The following is a 27,121-nucleotide window of genomic DNA, read 5'->3' as shown; positions in this document are numbered from 1 at the left end:
AGTGCAGCTAAGGAGAAAGCAGGCACTAAAAAACAAAACGCAGCTAAATCATCAGAACTCAGGGAAAAGAGTACTCTGAAGTACTCAAAACTATTAAAGACACTTTTACAACACAAAAAGACAAACCTACAGTTAACGGAATCACAGAAACAAGAAAGGGCGATGTCCTAATTACGACGGACAACGAGGCAAACGCCACCCTGATACAGAATACACTAGCCGAAAAATTCGCGAGTGGAGACATGGTGCTAAGGACAGGCAAGAAACGCATACTACATGTGAAAAACATTGACGCTATCTCATCTAAGGACGAGGTAGAGCAAGCCATCAAACTCGCTACATCCGACATCCAGGGCAGTATCGAGGCAACAAACATTAGACCAGCATTTGGAAACTGCCAGAACGCTACAGTACGAACGAGCGACAAAATAGCAGACCGGTTACTCCAGAACGGCTACGTCGTGATAGGATTCACTCGATGCAAGATCACGGAAAGGATCGAAGTCCTCAGATGCAATAGATGCTGGGCATACGATCAGTCCCAAAAGAACTGCGATGGGCCAGACCGCACACGCCTGTGCCTAAAATGCGGGCAACTCCCAAAAACACTCAGCCAACAGCCTAAAATGCCCACACACCACAGCAGAGCCATACAGGAAATCTGGAGGAGCAAGCAAACGAACACCAAAACCATGCTACTTAACGAACAACCCCAAACACCGACCCAACTACAAATACCACATACGAAAAAGACTCTACTCAACTTCCTACAGACCAACCTCGGGAGATGCGACGCAGCGTACGCTACAACTCTTGAGAAAGACATTGACATACTAATTGCCTCGGAACCAAACAAAAAAATTGTGTGCGGGAGGAGTTGGATCGGCGATAACAAAAAAGATGTAGCGGTAAGCCTTATTAATAGCAACATCCAAGTACACACGATCAGGAAAGGTGATGGAACGCTAACCATCAGTTTCAGAAACTTTGACCTCATATGTTGTTACATCTCACCGAACTGCTCAGAAAACGCATTCACGCTATACGTAAACAACGTCGTCACACAGATTTGATCAGGAAACCGTAATTTCATCCTGCTAGGAGATTTCAACGCAAAGTCTCCAATGTGGGGTTCACCCACGAAGGAACGCAGAGGCGAAGTGCTAGCAGAGGCAGCCATTGGCTTAGGCGCAATACCAATAAACGACTGGAACCTGCCTACTTTCGTGCGAGGAAGATTCCAATCGCACATCGACGTCACTTTCTTGTCGGAGCCGCTACTGACGCACAGCGCAGGCTGGACTACTCTGGACAACGAAGCGATGAGCCACCACAAACACATATTCTTTCAAATCAGGGAAACAATATCACCTAAAAGAACGTTTAGGGAAAAGACTATCATCAACACGAACAAATTGAAAGAACTACTCACCGCAAACCACGTCAAATCCCTCATCTCCGACCCCAAGCGCTGCTCCGGGGCAGTCAAGAAACTCTACCTCCAGACCACTACCAGCAATACATTGCCACGGAGGACTTTTCCATACTGGTGGAACGACCAGATTGACCTGAAAAGGAAAGAATGCGTGATAAATAGGAGGAAATACTCACGTATGCTCTCCAGATCAAACACCACAGAACAAATCGCCGAAGCCCACGCAACTTATAAAGAATGCAAAAGGGAATTAAATAAACTAATACGCGAAAGCAAGAGACAGCACTGGTCCACTCTATGCTCGGAGCTCAACAACGACGTTTGGGGCAGGGGCTATAAATTAGTGATGAGCAACATCAAGAACACAACACCACTGTACCAGTTGACCGAGGAGAGAAAACGAAGCATTATCAACTCGCTGTTTCCAACAAGAGAAGATGATCTGTCTAAGGAGCCGCTGAGGGGCAGTATACCGCAGTTTACCATGGAAGAACTAAACGAGGCATCTTCCAGATTTAGGACAGGCAAAGCTCCGGGTCCGGATGGGGTCCCTGCCGAGCTCGTCAAGAGCCTGGTCGGGCTGGTGCCTGAAGAAGTCCTAAGTCCATGAACGCGATTCTTAATAATCAATAGCTACCAAGATGTTGGAAAAGGGCAACCTTGATACTCCTTCAGAAACCCGGAAAACCTCCATCGCTGGACAGCTCTTTCAGGCCACTGTGTCTGAACAACTCACTGGCCAAATTATTTGAGCACCTTATCAAGAACAGATTAGAGCGTTCATTGGAGCAGGGGATGGGACTCTCAGAAAACCAATACGGCTTCAGAAAGCACAGGAGCACCATACACGCCATAGAACGTGTGCTAAAACTGGGAGAGTTGCAGAAAACCTGCGGCAGGGGTCAAAAGTGGTCAGTTATGATCACTTTCGACGTGAAAAACGCTTTTAACAGCGCCTCTTGGGGCGGGATAATCAGTACGTTGAAAAGCAGGAACACACATCGCTACTTGTTTAACTTAGTGGTCGACTACTTCACCGACAGGGTGGTGGTAGACAAAAACATCAGGCACAGCTTGTCGGCCGGCATACCACAAGGATCCGTCCTGGGACCCCTCCTCTGGAACATCCTGTACGACTCTTTGCTCAGGCTGCCTTTCCCAGAAGGTGTAGAGGCTATCGGATATGCAGACGACTTAGCAACGATCATCAATGCTGAAGACACATACGAATTGGGACACAAGATTGACACAACAACTCAAATGGTACTCGCATGGATGGCGAGCAACCACCTGGAGCTTGCCGTACACAAAACAGAACTTCTGGTGCTAAACGGAAAAAGAGACAGGTCAAACATATCGGCCAGCATTGGCGGTATCACAATCAGGCCTAAAGATCATGTGAAATACCTGGGATGCCACATAGGAGCCAATATGAAGTTCGGCTGTCATGCCAGTCTTACAGCCAAAAAAGCGGAGGAGAAAATCTGCGCAGTTGCAAGACTCATGCCAAATATAGGTGGACCGGAGACCAAAAAACGCCTACTGCTGTATGGCGTGGCCCAGTCTGTGATCACATACGCGGCGGAACTGTGGGGCAGCATAGTCTCCGTAAACAAGTACAAGTCGATCCTGGAAAGCGCACAGAGAAAAGCACTCATCAGAGTCGCAACGGCATACCGCACCGTGTCAACGGAAGCATTGCAAGTTATAACGGGCATTCCGCCAATTGATTTGATTCTGGAGCTTCGAACAACAAAGCACAAGGAGAAGAGTCAGGGGCGGAATTTAACAAAAAATGACGAAGACCATATCATCATAAGCAAATGGTCTGCAAGGTGGGCTGAAACAAGCAAAGCGGCATGGACTAGAAACCTAATAAAAAACATACAAACATGGAAAGACTGTAGGCACAGACGGACGGACTATTACTCAGATTCTGAGTGAACATGGATCTTTCCGGACTTACACAAGCAGACTCGGTAAAATCGACGAGAAATGTATTTACTGCAACGCCACAGACGACGCTGAACACACAGTCTTCTACTGCCCGCGGTGGGAAGTGACAAGAGCCACGACTAACACTGCCTGCGGAGTGGTACTATCAACCGACAACTTGATAGACACTATGACTAGCAGTGAGGAAAAATGGGCGCACATTCAGGCCATGTTCAGGACAATAATGATAGACAAAGAAAAGGAAGAAAGGCAATGGAATTCGCTCTAGACTAGAGTAGATAAGACGCCAGTAAACTACCCTTGACGAATATCTTCCCAGATGGTACCGAGGTGCAGTTTGCTAACAAAAGACCCAGGGAAAGAGGAAAGCAGTTTAGTCGGTGGGTGCTCCCTGGATTGGGACGCCAACCCGACACTATGTGAGCATCCAAGATTGAATTACGCCAAGCTCACATGTCTGGAAGGCAGATCCTGTCAACCTCTATAAAAAAAAAGGTTAGGTTAGGTTAGGTTCCTAAACTGCACCTCCAAAGACCACGTTGCTAAAGACTGCAAAGCAAGCCCCAAATGCCTGAACTGTGAAAATGAAATTCATAAAACACTCAGCTTTTCATGCCCATTGTACAGAAAAGCTCTTTTAACTCAGAGGCAAAAACGAACAATGATTTAGACACAAAAATGACGCACGCGCACGTACAGAGAAAAACAACAAGTGAAAGACCAATTCATATACTCCAAATAAACATAGACAGAAAATACACAGCATACGATCTACTCAGACAGTTTAACTACGAAAATGACATCGACATCGTACTAGGGCAAGAACCAACACACAAACAAAAAGAAAACCTACTGTACGACCTCAACAATGACTGTTTTATGTGGATATCTAAGTCACTAAACGTTATTAACACACATAGAGGACACGGATTCTTGGCTGCCGAATTTGAAAACTTTATCGCTCTAACTTGCTACTTCTCCCCTAACAAGGACCTCAAAGCCTTCGAAACCTTTCTGACATCTCTGGACAACTACATAAAATGCACAAACAAAACCATCATACTTGGAGGCGACTTGAACCCTAAATCAGGATTCTTTGGCTCACCAAACCAAAACCAACGGGGCATTCTTCTGGAAGAACTTCTAATTGCGAATGGGCTTGTTCCAGTTAATACTGGCAACACGCCTAGTTTCTCAAACGCAAACGGATGCTCATTAATCGACTTTACAGCAACTACATCCAGATTCTGCAAGCATATTTTAAATTGGCAGGTCCTAGATCAAGTCGATAGCACAAGCGGCCATTTTTACATTACTTTCCAAATCCAGCTCACCACTCCAGAACAAGAGACAAACTACAAGACTCATCATAAAGGATGGAAAATAAACGAAACAGGACTTAAAAAACTACTACTAACACTTTTTTGAACATAACATACCACGCACAACTAACAATGCTAAAGAACTAACCGAATACATCACCCATATATGCAACACAAACTTTAAAATAAGAAAACCGTATCTCTTCAACCATAAGCCAGCATACTGGTGGACCGAAGAAATCGGTCGAATGCAACTCACTTCGTAGAATAACTACACGACTACATCGCACTGACACTGACGGAACCGCCGCTGACAGGGCACTACAAGACTACAAATCCGCAAAGCAGCAACTAAAAAAAATGATTAAAAAAGAAAAAGTTGCAAAATGGGAAACCTTATGCAACGACCTCGACCAAGATCCTTGGGGAAACGGTTACAAAATTGTGCGCTCTAAACTAAGTAACAAACCCAGGATTCACATGGACGATCAAAAACAACTCGACGAATTCCAGAAACTGTTTCCTGTACACCCTAATACCGACTGGACGAAACCCGCCATAGAAGAAGAAAAAATCCCTGACGCAACAACAGACGAAGTAAAAACTGTTCTCAGTAAGCTAAAAAATTAGAAAGCCCCGGGCATAGACAATATCACCTGCGAAATCATCAAAAAACTAGCCGAAAACACCATCTTTCTAGACAATGTGGTAAACGTCGTAAACAACTACGTCAAATCGGGCACTTTCCCAGACGATTGGAAAACGGCAAAGCTTCTGCTTATCGAAAAACCCCAAAAACACTTAAACGATGCAATTACTTACAGACCGATCTGCCTGATTAATGTCATGGGAAAATTCTAGAAGAAGTAGTAAAAAACCGACTAGAAGAAGAACTCAACGCCAGAAGTATTATTCACAACCACCAATTCGGCTTCAGGAAAATAAGAAGCACCCTAAATGCCCTACAAAATGTTAGACATTTCAGACAGAATCAACCAAACATCATACGGGCACAGAAGTTATGCATCAATGGTCACCATAGATATAAAGAACGCTTTCAACTCGGCACCATGGAACAAAATCGTCGATGCTGTACAGAAAGCAAAAACCAGTCCGTACTTACTCAAGATAATACAAGAATATCTGGAAAACCGTACGATCATACTTCCCAGTGGCAGGATCATGCCAATGAGCTGCGGAGTTCCACAGGGTTCCATAATCGGCCCCCTTTTATGGAACCTCGTCTACAACAAAGTCCTTGAAGAAGTAAACCTGGAAAAAAACAACATTGGTGGCATACGCGGATGATCTTGCAATAATAACCGTTGCAAAGACTAAAGAAATGCTCGAAATCAGAACCGAACTTGCTGTAAATGAGACGAAGAGAGTGCTACATAACTTAAACATCGAAATCGCCGTTAGCAAAACAGAACTCATACTGCTAAATGGTAGACGAAAAATAAGCAACATAACAATCAACATAAATGACACAGTCATACACTCCAAAAACGCCCTCAAATACATGGGTATATACATAGGAAAGGACTTAAAATTTAACACCCACATACAGAATACAGTAACTAAAACGAAAGCCATTCTCAATCAACTAACCCGACTGACCACACACAATAACGGACCGACATTCACCACACGACGCGTCATCATGTCTGCAGCCGTCTCTGTCCTGATGTACGGCGCCCCCATCTGGGGCAGTATAGTAAAGTACAACCATTACCAAAATATGTTGGACAGAAGCTTTCGCCAAATGGCTCTCAGCATCACGAGGGCCTACAGAACGTCTCCGACTGAAGCCATATTACTAATAGCTTTCCACCAGTGAAAGTCCAAATCGATGAGAAAACGCAGGTATTCCATAACGGCAAAGCCTTCAAAAAAAACGCCGCAACAAACGAAGAAAAATCTTGGCAAGAAATCTGGGACAAGTACGAAGGGACAACAAAAACGTATATTACGGACGTAGCCAAATGGACTAATACGAAATGGACGAACACAGATCACTACTTCATACAAATACTGACAGGACACGGTGTCTTTTCTAACTATCTGAAAAGAATCGGAAAAAGAACATCTGAAAACTGCTGGTATTGCGACAAACCCGACAGCTCCACCCACACCCTATTCGAATGTCCTAGATGGGAAAAACTCCGCCTAGAGACAAACATCAAGTGTGACATAACCATAAGCGCAGGTAACATCGCCAGCGTCCTAACTAAAAACCAACCATCCTTCGAAGCTATTAAAAACCTATGCGCCCAAATTATGAAGACCAAAATATTCGATGAAGAAAATACATTCAAACAGTACGCAGAAGAAAGCTAGACAATCGGAAAAAGCAATTTTTCCTGAAGTAATGCCGTAAGGCGGTTCCAGGAAGGGTGGCAGAGGGCTTCGCCCCCACCAACGAAGTTTTTTAGTGGGTCGGCAAAACAACGCCACCCCCACACTACCGGGCGATGGGGATCAGTAACAACGATCCCCTCGGTGCCTGATAAGCAGGTTTTTCTTCGCTATAAAAAAAAAAAAAAAGGTTAGGTTAGGTTAGATTAGGGTCGAGTTCCGTCAGGCACGGCGTGCGAACTGGACGTGTTTAAGTGGTGCTCCGCGAAAATACGCTGTGTAATGCGGGAAACTAGTGAAAAATAGCAAAAACAATACATAATATAGACAATTAGACAATTAGACCGCGAGAGAGACTGAAAAAAGATCCGAGGCAACTCAGGCCTTTTACTTCTTCCCTGTTGGGGTGCAAAAATCTCTGATCAGCCAGCATTTGCCGAACCAAGTTTGGTGATTTTTTTGCTGACGCTGCGTCTGGTACCTGGTTGCCCGGTGACCTACTGGCGGTGCGTTAGCGTCAATAACCTGGGCAGGGACAAACTGCACGGACATAAATTGGTAATCCATTCGGGCAGAGAAGAACAGTATGGATTCTGGGAAAAGCCAACAAACGTCTGGCGCAAATCGCTCTTTGACGTCTGACTCTGAGGAGCTGCCTCCGTGGAGACCAATGCCCAAAAAAAAAACACCGAGCACAACAACATCCCCTTTATCATCATTACAAACTACAAAAAAGATGAACTTTTTTGCAAACACGTCAAAAATAATACCGCCTCATAAGCGCAAAAGCTCACTACCAGACAATCTGGCACTAAACAAAAACAACGCCGTTTTCGACCTCACACAGGACGATCTACGTACGTATACAGATGGAGACAGGAAAAGAAAACTAGCAGACACATCAATAAGCGGACAATGAAGTGAAACAAGAGCAGCCAAAAGAAAACAAAACTCCGTAGTGTTGGAAATCAAGGAAACTATAGACAGTCTAGTAAAATACGTAAAGGACTTAGACAAAGTAATCTCAGAAAATAATAATACAAAAAAAGAAATAAAAGAAATAGGAACCAGCCAGGACTGAAAAGAGTAGCGGAAAACTTCAACCGAGAGAGCATAAAGAACTGGATTAGAAATAACGAATATGAAGACGAGGAAAAGCTCACCCACGACGTAGATATACAAACAATTGAAACAAACTCTTGTGAAAAATGCCTACACAAGCTAGAACAAAATGTGCATACATTACCAGAATGCAAAAATATTCAAGACTTTGAACAAATAGAAACCAAAACCTGGACACAAACATTATACAAGAATACTGAAATAACAACGGGAAACCCACTAGAAACAGAATCAGCCACTGTTAAAGTTGTCATCATAAATCCGGAAGACCCTGACATGGAAACAAGCATACAAAAACAGTTCAAAGCAAGATACCCAGAACTAAAAGAGTGCCAGGGCCCTTTTGAAGTAATAGAACACTCAATTAGCATTAAATCAAACGCAGAAATACCAACATCCAACCAAAAAATAGTTAAAATAACAGCCAACACTAAAGAAGACCTTTGGACCAACCTCAAAAAATTAAGAGTAGAAACTGCGATTGAAAAACGGATTGCAGTTCACCACATAGAAGAATACAACATTCACCTCTTCAGGATGATGCTCGAAGCAATCTTTTACAACTGCGACACAAAAATCAACATTTTCACAACAAACAAATACATGGAAAAAATAACTGACTCAAAAAAGAATATAAACAAACCAAAACCTAACAACCTACCAATAAGCTACGCATTAATCGTAGACAAAAACAAAGATGATCATAGAAAAATTGTAAACGAAATGAAAACCGCAGTTAAAAACACAGATGAAGCAGACATAATAAAGTCCGTAAAAACCGCCAAGGATGGGAAACTAATCATAACCACAATTAATAACGACAACGAAGCCATGACCTCTCTAAAGAAACACATAAGTAAAATAATAAACGACGACACAAAAGTTAGAATAAGTACCAGAAACGCAAACAAGGTGTCAATACACATCAGGGGAATGGACATTGTCACAAACAGCGAGGACGTTATTGAAGCAATCGAACACGAAACAGGAAGACTAAGCGAAGGCAGCTACAAGCTGAGCGTATTAAGACCAAATGCCAATGGTACCCAAGCCGCAACCTTCACAGCTGAAGAGAAAATTGCAGACAAACTACTGGCTCAAAATTGGATGAGAATTGGACTTGTAAGATGTTCCCTGGAGAGACAAATAATTTTAGACAGATGTAACAAATGCTGGAGTTACGACCACGAAACAGGAAGATGCTCAGGAAAAAACCACTCAAAAAATTGCTTCAAATGTGGAAAAAACGGACCACACCGCCAAAGATTGCAAAAACGCAGAATTCTGTTTATGCTGTAACGAAGCAGGCCACGCGGCAGGGTCAGGAAAATGCGCTGAATTCAAGAAAGCGCTAGCCAAGGCACGAAAAAACTATAGAGCGTCAGTAATTAACCAACTTCTCTAATAAAAACAAAATGGCGGCATTTACAGTTTTCCAAAAAAAACGTACTGAAAAGATAGGACAACCACAACAATGCAAAAAACACATAGACACTTAAGAACTACAAGAAATTACAACAAACGATAAGCAACTACCAGAAACTACAAACAAAACACAGACATTCCACCCCCCACTGATGCAATGTCTCACGACGGTCCCAGGAGGGAACAAGGGTGAAGAGAGGGAAGGAGTTTAGTTGGTCGGCCTAGTAGCCGGAGTCCAACAGTACCTAGGGCGCTAGAACATCCGAACATCAATGCCCTAGGTCTGCATAGATAAGCATTCTCTAATTCTCTATAAAGAAAAAAAAAAAAAAAGGTTAGGTTAGGTTAGGTTAGGTTAGGTTAGGTTAGGTTAGGATAGGTTAGGTTAGGTTAAGAATTGAAAATAATACAAAAAGAGATATTAAAGAGCTCTCATCACGTTTTAAAAGGATCATTAAAACCTTTAACGACGCAGAAGTTTCGGCATGGCTAGCCTCTCGCAGAAACGAATACATAAGTACTCAAGAACGCGAAAAACAAACACAGACGGAATGTACTAAAGAAGTAAAACGCACAAGAACGATAGGCACACAAACGGAAGAAGAGATGACACGACAAAAACTGGTACGATAAACATAACTTTGGTGGAAACATCAGTATAGGAGAGTTACACAAATTGATAAACCAGGACTGGCCTGATGAGTACTATAACAGCACGACCAAGGAACAAGGAAGTATTTTAGACCAACAGACAGACACCGTTATCCTAATAAACGTCAAAAAAGAAAAAAGTCGTCTACTAAAACGACCTTCTAGTTAGGCACCCCCAATTAGGAAAGGTAATAAACGAGGGACATAAAAACAAGATATACAGGGTGTCCCGCGAGGTAAGGGACAAAATTTTACTACGAGTTCTTTAGGTAATTTCGAGTCGAAAATGTCCTATGAACATGGGTCCGCAAATCCTTCTTTACCAAGATATGATTTTTTTTAAATTAATAGTGTTATTGTGCCGAAAACTACAATGCTATAATAATTATCCCTAGTATGACATTCTATCAACATCAAGTAGGCCGAGTGCAATGGATACTTCTTTTGTTTGTTATTCTGTTACAGTAGTTGCGACAGTTTGACACACTAATCTGTGCAAACACAAATTATTGTCATGTTTGTTTTCACACATGAAGAATGTGCAGACATGCTGCTAGTATACGGATATTGTAACGGAAGTGGTAGAGCAGCAGTGGTTGAATACCGCCGTCGGTTTCCAAATCGAAGAATACCTGATAGACGAGTATTTGGGAGAGTTTTTAATCAACTGAGAGTAACAGGATCATTTCCAAATGCTTCTCTCAGACGTCCATCAGCAGCTGCCCAAGATCTAATACTGGATAGTGTAGAACGGTCACCATCGCGTCACGTTCGCAGAATATCACGTCGAATGACTGTATGGAGAACAATGCATAACTTTGGTTTGTACCCATTTTATCTGCAACCAGTCCAAGCTCTGCAGTTCACTGATCTGGGCCTTCGTATGCAGTTCTGCAATTGGCTAATTACACATCGCAATTTGGTTAATGACATTTTGTTCACCGATGAGGCTACATTCACCCGAGACGGTGTCAATAATTTAAGGAATTCCCATTCTTGGCAGCTTGTAAATCCTCATGCAACAATCGAACGGAATTTCCAACACCGTTTTTCGGTTAATGTTTGGTGTGGTTTGTTATGAGATCAGTTAGTCGGCCCTTATGTGTTTGACGGTCGTTTGACATCTGCAATTTACCTTCAGTTCTTACGAGAAGAACTACCTGTGTTGTTAGAGGATATCGCGATACAAAGAAGACAACAAATGTGGTTACAGCATGACGGTGCTCCGCCCCACAGTAGTAGAAACGTGACTGAATATTTAAATAACACTTTTCCTGGACGTTGGATTGGACGCAGGGGCGCAGTTTCTTGGCCTTCCCGCTCACCGGATTTAAATCCTTTGGACTATTACTTGTGGGGACATATGAAGAGTTTAGTGTATGCAGAGAAATCACATACCAGGGCTGAAAAATTAATAATATCGCTAACGACCTAAGTAATAACAACCGTGTTATTGGGAAAGCTATCAGCCACATCATTAAAAGAGCTAGACTATGCTTACAATGTGAAGGTGGACACTTTGAGCAATTATTGTAAACAGTTATTTTCACAGTAGTATTAATTTTTTTTTGTTAAATAAAATTATTTTTTGGCATTAGTGTAGTTTTTGGCACAATAACACTATTAAATTTAAAAAAATCATATCTTAGTAAGAAAGCTTTTGCGGGCCCATGTTTATAGGACATTTTCGACTCGAATTTACCTAAAGAACTCGTAGTAAAATTTTGTCCCTTACCTCGCGGGACACCCTGTATACACTCAGCCTTAACTCAACGCTAGAAACAGATGATGGAACAACTCAGGAAACGTGCGCGAATAAACGAATCTCTCTGGTTGGCATTGACTCTGAAGAAGGGAGTATAGCAGAGACGACGATTATACATGACGCAATGGCGAAGGTTAAAAACATGGCAGTAAGAGATGGCAGAGAAACCACCACCATATCTGTGGCCTCTACATCTATTAACATGTCCAAGAAAGTACGGAAGATATGTGAGCATGTATTTTACCAGGATAACCAAAGTATAAAATTCTTTGGCATTCCTGCAAGCAACAGGCGAAAATCCAAGAGCAATGTCAACCAAATAGATGCTATTACAAAAAACAACAAATAAGACGAAGAGTGGCAGAGCTTACCGGGAAAAAAAAGCACCGAAACTCTTATAGTAAAACTACAAGAAGAAAGCTACTCCGAAGTGGTCAAACAGCTACAAAAGAATATTAACATAGAAGAACTAGGAGTCAAAATTAGAAGTATGAAAAAAACAGTGGAGGGAAATATACAACTGACAATACAGGGCGGCAAGGAAGAACAGAATAAGTTTGCAGACGAAGTGAGAAAGAACACGGCGGACAGAGGAATAGCAGATTTCGTTAAAGATATGAAAACGGTTCACATTAAGGATCTGGACGAATTCACCGATAAAACTGAAATCAGGGAGGCAATCGCTCAAAAGTACAAGGTACAGGAAGAGGACATTAAAGTTGAGATGCCAAATGGAAACAAAAACCAGAAATGGAAACACGCTTTTGCCAAGCTACCAAAAGAAGCCGCCGAGAAACTGATCATGGAAAGAAAACTCAGAAAGAAAAACGGATTCTGAAGACACGGACTCTCCTACCTACCAGATGCTATAAGTGTAATTTCTTTGGACACCCTGCGGACAAATGTAATAACAAGATTAGAATGGACAACCGGTGCTTAAATTGCTCAGAAGAAGGTCATAAAAAGGACTGTAACAATAAACCAGTTTGTTACATGTGCACCGAAGATAAATCGCACAGGGCACAAACTATGAACTGCCCGGCATACAGAAAAGCGGTGGAACAATGGAGAAGGGAAAGAAAAAGGGTGTCAGGTAGCAGATCATAATGCAAAACCTTTTGCGCCTAAACCAGCAACGTAACGTACAATGCAGAAAAAAACGGAGTGTTCTTCAAATAAATTTAGACAAAAACGGCTTTCACATGACCTCTTACATCGGATCGTCTACGAAAAAAAAAATAGATATTGTTGCAGGCCAGGAGCCGGGACAGGGTCTTCCGACATCCGCCCTAGTAGATAACAGAGGAGATTGTTTCCTCTGGTTTCCTAGACATCAAAAGTTGTCAAAGATACTCACTGGAGAAGGTATCGTCGGGGCTGAACTCGATGGAATCCTCTATTTGTCTTGTTATTTCTCGCCGAATAGGGATATTCACTCATTTGAAGCCTATCTCAGCGATTTGGAAACCATAGTCAAATCTGCGGGTGCACAAATAATAATTTGCGGAGACCTAAATGCAAAAAGTGCATTGTGTGGATCCACAGTGACCGACGGAAGGGGAGATCTTTTGGAGGAAGTTATTCTCAGTAACAAGTTATTTTGCCTTAATGAAGGAAAGGTAACCTTTAGAAACTATAACGGTGCTAGTCTCATCGATCTTACGCTGGTGTCGGAGAAGCTTGAATCGTCCATTAAAAACTGGAAAATCCTAGACTCGCTGGATAGCGGTAGTGAACATATGTACAGGGTGATTGATTGAATTTTGACCACCCCCTTAACTTTCTTAATTTTGATTTTAGCAAAAAACGTTAAATACAAAACCAGTAGATATTTAGGTCTACTTTATTTTTAGATAAACAGTTATTATACGGGGTGTCCCGATTTTGAGTAATAAGCCAAACTTATGTTTTTTTAAATACGATGACCAACTTTTTATCCGATATTTGAATTCTACGTCAAATTCTAGGCCTAATGGATGTAAAATGTCTGTATCGATATTCAACTGTTTCCGCAGCATCTGTTACTTTAACAATGTTTCCTCGACTATGTGATTAAAGTTTAATTTAGTTACTCAAATTTGGGGCAGTCTGTATAATAACTGTTTATATAAAAGTAAAAGTAGACCCAAATATCGCTAACTGTTGCTACAAATAGTTTTTTTACTAAAATCAAAAATACGGAAGTTAAGGGGGTGGTTAAAATTTAATCAATCAAGGACTCTGCTGCGAAAACATTTGAATATCGATACACACATTTTACATCAATTAGGCCTAGAATTTGACGTAGAATTAAAATATAGATTAAAAAGTTGGTCATTGTATTAAAAAAAACATGTTTGGTTTGCTACTTAAATTTGGGACACCCTGTATAATAACTCTTTATCTAAGAGTAAAGTAGACCTAAATATCTATTAGTTTTGTATTTAACGTTTTTTGCTAAAATCAAAATTAAAGAAGTTAAGAGGGTGGTCAAAATTCAACCAATCAACGACGCTGCTGCGGAAACAGTTGAATATCGATACAGACATTTTACATCAATTAGGCCTAGAATTTGACGTAGAATTCAAATATCGGATAAAAAGTTGGTCATCGTATTTAAAAAAACATTAGTTTGGTTCGTTACTCAAATTTGGGACACCCTGTATAATAACTGTTTAGCTAAGAATAAAGTAGACCTAAATATCTACTAGTTTTGTATTTAACGTTTTTTGCTAAAATCAAAATTATGGAAGTTAAGGGGGTGGTCAAAATTCAATCAATCACCCTGTACATAATTTTTACTGTAAATAACGAACCTAAGCTTAATATACCACCACCCCAAAAACGCACGGGCTGGATCTTCACTGAAACCGGCAAAAACAAAATAAACCTCTACTTGGTAAAAAACTGTGATCTTAAAATACCGTTAGAAGCTTGCTCTCTAGTGGAGAGCATAGTTAGCTGTTGCGACAAGTCCTTAAAGAAGAGAAGTAAACACCAAAAACTCAGACCAGTTTACTGGTGGACTCAAGAGATAACCGACAAGCGATGTGAATGCCACCAAAAGAGAAGAAAATTGACCAGAGCTGACCAAAAAACAGCACATCTAAAAGCTCAACTAAAACAATCCAGGAAAGAACTCAGAATCCTGATCAGCAGGGAGAAAGAAAGATGCTGGAAAGCGCTATGTGAGGACCTAGACCAGGACGTCTGAGGTCGTGCCTACCAAATAGTAGCAAAAAAATAGGACGAAAAAACGGATCACCACTAACCGACAACCAAGTTCTAGAACAGGTACAGAACCTTTTTCCTACTGTACATAAACAAACATGGAATTACGCCACCCTCAAAGAGACAAAGGACGGCCAATCCGTAAAAAAGGCGGAGGTTGACAAAATTATATCGGAGCTTAAAAACAAAAAAGCGCCAGGTCCGGACTGCATAACAGCAGACATTCTGAAAGCCGTTAAAAAGAAATACTTACCAGCTATAACCACAGTGATGCAAAAACACCTGCGCAACTCAACGTTTCCTGAGATATGGAAGATAACAAGAGTAGCCCTAATAGAAAAACCAGCAAAAAACCCTACGGACAGTAAAACATACAGACCAATTTGTATAATGGATACGCTCGGTAAAGTTCTGGAAAAGATTGTAACCTCCAGACTTCAGGATGAACTTCAAGCAAACGAAGGTATCCATGCCAGCCAGTTTGGCTTTAGGAAGGGATTCAGCACACTGGACGCACTGAAAAACATCGAGTCAGTCGTCGAGCGCATTACCAAGCTTGCATTTAAAAACCAGCACTGCTGCGTGATGGTTACTTTAGATATAAAAAACGCATTTAACTCTGCCCCGTGGAATCAAATCATCAAATCACTGGAGGCTGCAAGAATTAGCGACTACCTAATCAATATGGTTAAACACTACCTGAATAACCGTAAAATCCTTCTACCCAATGGAGAATTTTTTGAAATGACATGCGGAGTGCCAGAGGGTTCGGTCCTAGGACCTACTCTCTGGAATGTCTTTTATAACCAGGTGCTAACTTGTGTGGAGGAAGAGCATATCAGGTTGGTGGCATACGCCGATGATCTTGCCATAGTGATCACAGGACGCAATCCGACAATTGCCGAAGAAAATATAAGATACGCCATGACGAGTGTTAGCAATAAGCTCGAGAAAATGGAGTTAACATTGGCAAAGCAAAAAACGGAGGCCATTATTCTGCGAGGCTGGCAGCGCTGCAAAGAAATGAGAATTACCCTCGCAGACACCGTCATACCTCTGTCAAAGTCCATCAAATACATGGGAATACACGTCAGCAATAACTGGAAGTTTCATGAACACATCAAACAAATGAAAATAAAATCCCAAAAAATTATACGATACCTAAGGCGGCTAACATCTAACGTAAATGGTCCACGCGCCGGTAAAAAAAGAGTGTTAATCTCTGCAGTACACTCCGCAATCCTATACGGAGGTCCGATCTGGGCGTGCGCGCTGAAATATAAAGCTCATGAAGCAACGCTGGAGTCCATTAACAGAAAGCTCGCGTTAATGGTCTCTGGAGCATATACAACGGCTCCTACGGAAGCGCTACTCACAATGTCAAAAATACCACCTATCCGACTATTGATCGAGGCGAGATTAGAAACTCACAAAGGAATCAAAGAAAAAACGGAAATAAAATCGACGTTGCTTAACAAGTGGGAGAATGCTTGGCAACAATATGACGGTCATGCAAAAATATTTATTCCCAACCTTAGAGCGTGGATTGAAAACCAGTGGGCGGACGTCAACCATTACATGGCCCAAATAATAACAGGGCATGGCGTCTTTGCGTCCTACATTTGTAGGATCGGAAAACGCGCAACACCATGGTGTTGGTATTGCGGACACGCCGTAGTAGATAATCCAGAACACACGTTATTTTGGTGCAAAAACTGGCAGCGAGAGCGAGAAGAACTGAACAATGAAATTGGGATTGAGCTAGATCGAAACAACATAGGAGATCAAATGCTGAAGTCAGAAGAAAACTGGAAGGCTATTAATAGCTTTATCACTGATGTAATGAAACAAAAAATGAAAGATGAGAAATCCGCAGAGCAATAATTAAAATTATGCAAGAAACGTTGTTCCGCCCCCCTCCTGAAGTAATGTCCTTGGATGGTTCCGGGGGGGAAGAAGGGTGAAGAGTGGAAAGCAGTTTAGTCGGTCGGTGCTCCCCGGATTGGGACGCCAACCCGACACTATGTGAGCAACCAAGAACGCATTACGCCAAGCTCACATGTCTGGAAGGCAGATTCTGTCAACCTCTATAAAAAAAAAAAAGGTTAGGTTAGGTTAGGTTAGATCCCGTAGATCCCGTTGCATCATTCGACTCCTTTTCTGAAACAAAAAACCTGGCAGTAGGTATAAAATGCAATAATACTAAAAAAGAAATAAAGGAAACAGCCTTCAAAATGCAATTTCAAATCGAGCAACGCAACTCAAAAAAGACGAAAGAAATAATACAATTTTTGAAAGAAGATATGCAACCTAGCGACGAACAAGAAAAAACAGAGGAATATAGAAAAAAAGACGAGAAGGAAAAATCACTTAAAAATGGGAATTTCAAAAAGACATGTGACCAGGGAACACAAACTATAAGGATAAATTAGGTGCTATTGAATCCACATGCGTATACAGGACAATTGGAAACCCAAATAAACAAACCACTACAACTAAAATAATCAAACTAACCCACGACGGAACCGATAATGATATTTTTGACGGATTTTTGCAGTTAAGAGAGGAAGTCATGCATAGCGAGTGGATAGCAATTGAAATAGGGGGGAAAGTTAACCTGCTCAATACCAGAAAAATGCTGGAGGTGATTCTCTACGATACCAAAACCCAAATAATACTGTATTCACAGAACAAAACAAAACCCAAAAAAGAAAGACAGACATATGCCATGGTAGTAGAAAACAGCGCAGAAGTGTACGTAAACACTCTAAATAAAATTCCTCACCTGGTTCCACAAATACAAAACTATTTAAAGAATTTGGTCTAGTTTACCTTAACCAACTGGTCAAATCGATTACAAAAAGCGACAAACTGTACATAGTTTTGATTTAATATATCGATAAACAAATTTATACATTGGATGGTCATACGAGGACTAATCAAAAAGTAGGATGGACCCTGGGAGCTCGTTAGAGTCCGAATCGGACCGCGCCTCCCAGGATGGTTCTTTTGCGAAACCTAAAAATAAAAAAAGGGGGAGAAGACCGACTCGAACTACCCCTACATCTCCAACTCAAGAAGCTAAAAAGCTGGCCTTGGATCTTCCTTCAACATCAACCAAAATTACACCTCAAACAAAACCAACTACAACACATACAACATCAACCCCAAAAACCCTTCATCAGCGACTGCCTACATTCACCCACATGTATGTGGTATATGCAACACCATCCACCACCAGAGTGCAACTGGCCATCAAATGGGACGAAGTCAACAGAGACAACCATGACGTCGTCATCAAACAGGAACATAATTTCATCATTAAAACGAAGAGAAGAACGAGAATAAAGCCACCGAAGCACTTCAATTGCTCATACAACAAAAATCAATAAGTTCTTTCAAAAGAGCAGACACAAACCATACAACAATCCAGCAAACAAGCAACAAACGGTATATAACACCTTCGTACTCTGTGGTGGCTACTGGAGTCGACTTGGATATTCCAGACGACATGTTTTTGAAACACTTGCAGAAACTTAACCTGGAAATAAGATTTTGCAAAAGGATTATTTATTGAGGGAATTCCCAACGTCAGGGTCAAATGCGTCAACAAGCGTACTTCTGATATAGCAGCCACGGTAACAGTACAAAGTAGAATACACACACCCATCACAACACACGACTACATCATAAACAAATATAAACACCAACTTAACAAAACAACCAACACAAATAGAGAAGAGTTACTAAAAAAAATGCGAAAACAATTTGTGGATGACTTTGACGTTGATACTTCCGTGGTCTTCTTCGGAAATCACATGTATATATTAATGTTCGATTTGCAGATCCCTACCCGAAACTCCCCCACTGAACCTCACGACCAACTAAAACAGACAGTAACAAATATAGAACATTCACTTTAAAATTCCTTTACGCCAACATCAATGGACTAAATCATAAAAAACCGCTTGTAATTGCCAACTAATTGTCATGGCGCCGCCGGGTAAGGACGTAGTCCTGGTCCGTTCGAAAAGTGTGAGCGAAATACAATGCAAGCAGTGTGGTAAAACGGTGGTTAACGCGGTAAAGTGCTATAAGTGTTTGGAGGTATTCCATCCAGCATGTATGGTACAAGCGGCATCGTTAAAAAAGACCGTTTGCAAACACTCAGCCGATGAATCCGATGAGACTAGAATCTCTATTGGCAACGAGTTGTCTTACTTACTGAAGATCGTAAAGGAATTAGAGGAAAAAAATACACTCTTGGAAGAAAACTGCAAACTATGGAAAGAAAAAGCAACATGCTTAGAGGAACAAATAAAGAAAACCAATCAACCAAGTTTAGCAAACAAAAGGACTGATTCATCAGTATCATCACAAAAAAACTCCCAGATTCAAGGCTGCAATAATGATAAGGATTGTAGTGCAGTTAAAACGGCAAATCAAACGTTGCCAAATACCATTGTTGCTAGTAACGCTTATCCCCGACTGAAGCAAACAATTGCCCAGGATAATCTCCCAAGCAAAAATGTTAACAGTGCCAACGTCGCTAGGACTATCTCAAAACCAATCGAGATCCAAAGCGTGGTACCCGATGTAAAATCAAATGCCGATGAATCCGATGTTTTCGACGATCCCCCGGAACAAACTGAATTTGAATTTCAGCGAGCTCGGCGCCGGAGACACGAAAAAGGGATAACAAAGCGTAAACGGAATTTTTTGGTGGGAACCAATGATGATGCCGACAACTGTAAAATGTTTAACATGTCAACTTCTAACAACAGAAAAATATGGCTTTTCATTTCGAAGGTGAACGGAGATGTAGCAGAGGGTACGATAAAAGACTATATCGCAAAGCGAACAAATTCAAAACCTGATTGTATCTCAGTCAAACTGTGCGTTCCAAAGGAGGGCAAATCCAAGAAAAAATGCTTTATGATAGGGGTGTCACCGGACCTTAAGGATGCAATTTACGACGTGCAATTTTGGCCTACTGGAGTGGCTTTCGAACGATTCAACTTTTCAAGAGGAAAAAATTTTTTAGATTAATCTCATCAAACGCCGAACCCGATGATAAGGCAGGTAAATTAAAATCGAAGAAATTAATTAAATCAGTAAAAATATTACATTTAAACGCGCAAAGTATTAATAATAAAATGCTAGAATTAGAAGTCCTTACATCTGTAGAAAACCCCAACCTGTTATGTATTTCCGAGCACTGGCTTAAAAACCAAGATATTGAAAAAGTTTATTTAAATGGATACAATCTCGAAAGTTACTCTTCTCGATCTGAGCACCGAGGCGGCGGTACTGCAATTTTTGCTCGAAACATTAACACAATCTCCACTCGCACTCAACTTGGAACAATTGAAAAATCTTTTGAATTTTGTACTTGTAAATTTATTTTAGGTAATCAAGAATGTATGTTAATATGTGTGTATAGGCCCCCCAGTGGTGATGTGGATGTCTTTCTTTCTAGGCTTGACGAACTACTGCATGAGTCATGTGTCAGTGATGGCGGACATTTGATAGTGTGCGGCGATTTCAATGTGGACTTTGCTGTCAATTCAGAAATGGTTAACACCTTATTGCAACTTATGTTATCTTACGGCTTGACACCCCATATTTCAGAACCAACTCGAGTGAGTGCTACCTCATCCACCCAGATAGATAATATTTTTTCTGGTTTCGGCAGTGAAGTTCTGAACTGTTTTGTACTCCAATCGCATATATCGGATCATTACGGGCAACTAATGATGATTCGCGATCCATCAAGCATCGTGCCCAAGCCTCCAAAGGTGAAAAGGCGATCGTTTACAGACGCAAAGCTTGTTCGTTCAATTGAGCGTCTCAGTACTGTCTCATGGCAGGAGGTCTATGCGACTGTCGGTGTCGAGGCAAAGTATGAATGTTTTTTCGAAATGCTGTTTAACTGGTTTGAAACGGCCTTCCCTTTAGTGGTTGATATTCATAAATACAAACCAAAAAGCTGGATCAGTAAAGAAATTAGAGACTTCTCGGGTCATCTGAAGGACTTATATGTTTGGTACAAGCAGACTAATGACACAAATGTATACTATCGATATAAACAGGAGCGGAAACAGTACAGAAACTTGCTAGCTAATACAAAGAAAGCGCTTTTTGATAATCAGATCTCAAACTCTAATAACAAATCGAAATCAGCATGGAATATTTTTAATCAAATTACAAATAAAATTAAGTGTCAACGCAATTTAACTCTTGAACTTGATAATAATGTGGTCACTGATCTTGAGGAGATATCCAACCTATTTAATATACACTTCACTGAGGTAGATGATGATCGAGAATTTGTTTCACCTCTGGGTGATGCACGTCAATACCCCACAATATTTTTAGAACCAACAGATCAGGAAGAGATTTTCAGGCTATTGATGAACTTGCCAAATAAGTTTTCGGCCGGATTTGATGAAATTCCTGTAAAGATTCTTAAGTACGTAGCGCAGTTCATTTCCCAACCATTATCTGATATAATTAATGAGTCTTTTTGTGAGGGCCATTTTCCGGATTGCTTGAAGAATGCTAAAGTGGTCCCAATATATAAAAAGGGTGATCCCACAAACATAAAAAATTACAGACCGGTGTCTCTTCTGCCCTCTCTTTCCAAAGTCTTCGAACGAGCAATTTATAATAGGCTATATAAGTATTTTGATACTTTTAGTATTCTTTCAAAACACCAATATGGATTCCTACCTCGTAGATCAACAGAGTTGGCCATATATAATACAGTTACTTATATAATGGAAAACCTTGACAAAAATATTAAAATTGCGGGAATATATTTTGATCTGTCAAAGGCATTTGACAGTATCAACCATGCCCTTTTAATAGAAAAACTGGCAAACTACGGTATACGAGGCATCTGTTCTAATTTGCTCGAATCTTATTTGCAGAACAGAAGACAAGCGGTCTGCGTGACACAGGATAGTGAATCGTACATATCACGGCCGAGAGATATTTCTCAAGGAATACCGCAGGGATCCATTTTAGGCCCGCTACTGTTCTTGGTTTATGTCAACGAGCTTGCGGAGCGGTTGAATGGAAATATGGTCTGCCAATATGCCGACGATACGTCCGTTGTCTTGGCAGATCTCTCTGAGAATGCCTTGTCTGCGGCGTGTTCGTTGGCCATCCAAGATATGGAAAACTGGTGCTCAGACAATTGCTTAAAACTAAACCTACAAAAAACTGGTTTGATTAACTTTAGTAAAAGTAAACCAAATTATTCACTTTATGTCCCCTCTCATGGCAAGGCCACCCCAGTGAGTGAGAGCATAAAGTTTCTGGGGGCCACGATGGACTCACAGCTTGGTTGGGAGGTCAACTGTCAGATACTCGTATCTAGATTGTGCAGCGGTTGTGCTCTGTTACGCAGACTTCGAGATGTTCTCACTATCCAATCAATCCGGACATACTATCTTTCTTGTATCCAGTCATTGATCACCTACACTGTCTTGTTCTGGGGTGCTTCCAGTAGCAGCGCATCAGTGTTTGTTGCACAAAAACGCATTATTCGTGTGATTTTTAACCTTAAACCCAGGACAAGCTGTAGGCCTTACTTTGCTAGGCTTGATGTACTCACCGCCCCATCTTTGTACTTTTTCTCCCTGGTAGTGTTTATGAGAAAGAACCCTCATTTGTTTCCTAAGAACCGTGATCATTACGCCCTAGGAATGTCAATTGAGACTAGAGGTGCAAGTGAACCCCGCATCCCTCAACACAGGTCAACCTTTTTTGAGAGAAGTCCATCATACAGGGCTATAAAAGCGTACCAAATGCTGCCGCCCGCTGTTCGTGGCGCGGGTAGCGTCGCCGTGTTTAGAGAGAAAGTCATCCACTTTTTAAAACAAAAGCAGTTTTATTCTTTTAATTTTACTAGGTAACATTTTATTGATTATTTTATGTATCTATTTTCATATTATGAGTGTATTTTACTATTATTACTGCCGGTGTCTTTTATTATTGTATACTGGTTGGTATATCTGCTGCATGTTTTGTAACGTTATACACGTATTTAGCCATAGTTTAGATCAGTAAGATTATTTGTAAAGGTGTTACAGACACCATTTGACGTTGCTTTGTGATTTGTATATCATTTTGTTGGCAAATAAAGTTTATTATTATTATTATTATTATTATAATTACTTAGAACAAAACAATACGAACTGCTGCATGTTTGTGGAGACTAAGACTAAACTGGGACAGACACCGACATACAGAAACTGGCAGTACATATGCAAACATGGTAACACTATCAATAACGCCAGAGGAGGAGCAGCAGTGCTTCTCATCCCAAAAATTAGACTAGGCAAAGCTAACCCTCCTCATCTGAACCATCCACTAAACGACTGTCTTCACTTCACTATTCCCTACTTAGACGATCTAATACACGTATTTTTAGTATATATTCACCCTCAGTCCAAAATAGAACAAAATATACTAACCAAAGCTTGCCTGTACAAATATTCTATAATCGTAGGAGACTTTAACCTTAACCGTGACAAAACCAAGCAACTGAACGGATTTCTTGGCAACTCGGACTTTACAAAACAACATACACCACCAACATTCTTAATGCCCGAGAACCAGGACTCTACACCGGACATTTTAATGCATACAAAAAACCTTACAAATACCATTAAAGATATAAACCTAACCAACGAACTTGGATCAGACCACTTAGCTATAACCTTTAACATAGACTTACAGCATACGCAACTTCCGCCACCTACTCAACATAACACTAAAAAATTAAACTTAAATAAAACCGACATAGAAAAAGTAAACCAACACTTATATGATTACATTCAATCAAACTCAGAATTCACTTCCTTAGAGACCATACAACAACAACTAACATTGGCAATTGAAAAGTTTACACCGGAAATAAAAAACTCATTCTATCAACATAATTTACCTAAATTTATTTTAAGACTGATCAAACATAAGAGAGAACTGTACAGACTATACATACAAACGCAAAACAACGAACTAAAACGAACACTTAACAATCTTAACCGAAACATTAAAACTTTAATCGCACAATACCGACAAAACAAATGGCTTGAAGCGTGCCAAAAAATAGAAAAAGACAAAGGCAAGTCATATTGGCAAAAAATAAAAAAACTAGCACAGTACAAAAGAACTAACACCATGGGTACTATTGACGAAAACGGAACAGAACGTCACACAGACAAGGACAGGGCCGACGCGTTTGCCAGACACTATCAGAAAGCCTTCAGCATATCAACTAACCCTAACTTTGACAATGACAACTGGAACTTTGTAGACAATTGGTACACTAACTATTTCAATACCTCATCAAACCACAACTGCAAACTAATTACGGACATAGAATACGATGAGGCAATATCTCACATTAAGAACACAGCACCAGGAAAAGACAAAATAAAAGCCAAAATACTTTGCAAACCTTCTTTATGGTTCCACTAACAAAACAAAACAGTATCGTTGGTATTTCAAATCCAAATAAAAATAGACGACCGAGTAACAAAGCTAGTTTATTAATGATTATTAATGTTATTTACCATAAAGTAATTTATCAAAAGTAAATGATCCAAAGACTCGTCCAAAGAAGATACCAGCCACTATCTTGAATCTTCATGACGTAAAATTAGGTATTTTAATGAAAAATATTTACAATTAGCAATCGTAATTTAAAAGAAGTTAATTACAAACGTAACTTAAACCTAGTCCAACAGATGCTGAAAATGTCCTCCATTAACTTCCATACAATAATACAGATTTTGTACAAATCGTTCACGCACGTTGGATAACATTTCAGGAGTTATCTGTTGGAATTCAAAAGTTATTCGTTGACGTAATTCTTCTAGTGAAGCTGGCTCGGTAGCGTAGATTTTACTTTTAATATGACCCCAAAGAAAGAAATCTAAAGGTGACAAATCTGGTGATCGTGCAGGCCATTCGATAGTGCCCCTCCGTCCAATCCAGCGACCAGGGTATACCTCGTTCAAATAATTGCGGACAGCCATTGCATAATGCGGAGGTGCTCCATCCTGCTGAAATATCACCTCATCTTCGACGTATTGAAGATTATTATCATTTGCAATGATATTTGTTAGTTCTGGATTGATACTTTCTTGCAATAGTCTAAGGTACATGTCCCCATCAAGATTGCCATCGATGAAAAATGGTCCAACGATATGGTTTCCGAAGACACCACACCAAACGTTTAATTTTTGTGGATATTGCGTATGTGTTTCGCGGTAAATTCGTGGATTGCTGTCAGACCAATAACGGCAGTTATGTCGGTTTACAGTGCCATTTAAGAAAAATGAACATTCATCCGAGAAACAAGTATTAAATACAAAATTCGGATTATTTGATGCTCTTTCACTTACTGTTTCACAGAACTCTAAGCGTCTGTCATAATCATCTTCATTGAGCTCCTGCACCAGCTTTATTTTATACGGGTGAAAATGATTACTTTTTAGTATTCTTTGTACACTTCGGCGATTAATACCAGACACAAGTGCTAATTGCCGGGTGCTTAGCCTAGGATCCATAATAGCGTGTCCCAAAACCGCAACTTGTGTAACTTCGTTCCTTACTGGCCTTTGAACATTTCTTTTCTTATTAGCCACTGATCCTGTTTCCCTGAATTTTGCAATCAGTTCTAAAACATACTTCCTTTGCACATTTCTATTTTCTCCACGTTCGTTGAAGAGCTCAGCTGTCCGAAGAGCATTTTGGTTATTTAAAAAAAACAGCTCAACGATTTGGATTCTTTCTTGCAGGGTATAAACCATTTTTATTACTTTCTTTAAAAATCAAAATACAATAAGCAATACCTAAACTTCACTCAAAGTTTAACTGGTATCTGACTGAGAGGCTTTGTTACTCGTCGTCTATTTTTATTTGGATTTGAAATACCAACGATACTGTTTTGTTTTGTTAGTGGAACCATAAAGAAAGTTTGCAATGCTCATTTTTTTGCTGCGGCGAGGTAAAAAATATTTCTTCCAATAAAATGTGTAAATTAATAAAATAGTCTGTTGTTTGAGAACCGCTGAAGTAAAAGTCCTTAAACCAGGTATTTTTGTAAAAAGAATCGAAAGACCTATCAAATGATGTGTAACTCGACCTATCATTCCATTTAAGATTTTGGGGGTGGATTCCGCCCTGACCAGAGTGTGACAGGTAGGAACCCCTTTATAGTCTAAAAATGTTTCCCCCTCGAAAATAACATTGACGTGTCCGAGCGTTTTTCGAAACAATATACCGGGTGGCTGAAAACGTCGCTGTTTCGTTTTCGTTGCGCCACCCTGTATAATCCCATCAAATGAATTAAAAAATTTTAACTTTCGCCTATTAGACGTAGATAATCGACTAGTAGTACCGTTTAATTCACAAATTCGTATTCTTACAACATCTACGGATGTAATTCATTCATGAGCAATCCCCTCACTAGGAATTAAAATTGATAGAACCCCTGGCCGCCTAAACCAAACTAACTTTTTTATTAACCGAGCTGGATTATTTTTTGGGCAATGTTCTGAGATCTGTGGGGCAAATCATAGATTTATACCCATTTCAATTGAAGCTATTAGATCTAAATATTTCATTTCCTGAATTAATTCTCAATAAAAATATATAAAAATATATAAAAATTAAAAAACATTAGATAGCTTAAAAGCAAGCACTGGTCTCTTAAACCAAAATATAGTAAATTAGCACCTACTTCTAATGAATAAAAAATTAATTTTAAAAATTTAGTTAAAATTATAACATTAGCTTGTCAAGCTAAAATTATTAATAAAATTGATAATTTTTAATTCCTCAGATAGCTCCCATAAA

The 27,121-nt window shown here is 40.3% G+C and overlaps 1 long non-coding RNA gene across 1 annotated transcript in view; it reads right to left on the bottom strand.

Moving 5' to 3' along the window:
- The window catches only part of LOC145739533 (uncharacterized), a 177,733-nt gene that overhangs the window by 95,140 nt on the left and 55,472 nt on the right, over positions 1-27,121 (bottom strand). The window lies entirely within an intron of this gene.

Source organism: Ips typographus, unplaced genomic scaffold (genome assembly GCF_016097725.1).
Source record: "Ips typographus isolate SLU unplaced genomic scaffold, UJ_Ityp_2.0 IpsContig33, whole genome shotgun sequence".
Taxonomy (NCBI): Eukaryota; Metazoa; Arthropoda; class Insecta; order Coleoptera; family Curculionidae; genus Ips; species Ips typographus.
The sequence above is the reverse complement of the archived record's forward strand: the minus strand, read 5'-3'. Positions and strand labels throughout refer to the sequence as shown.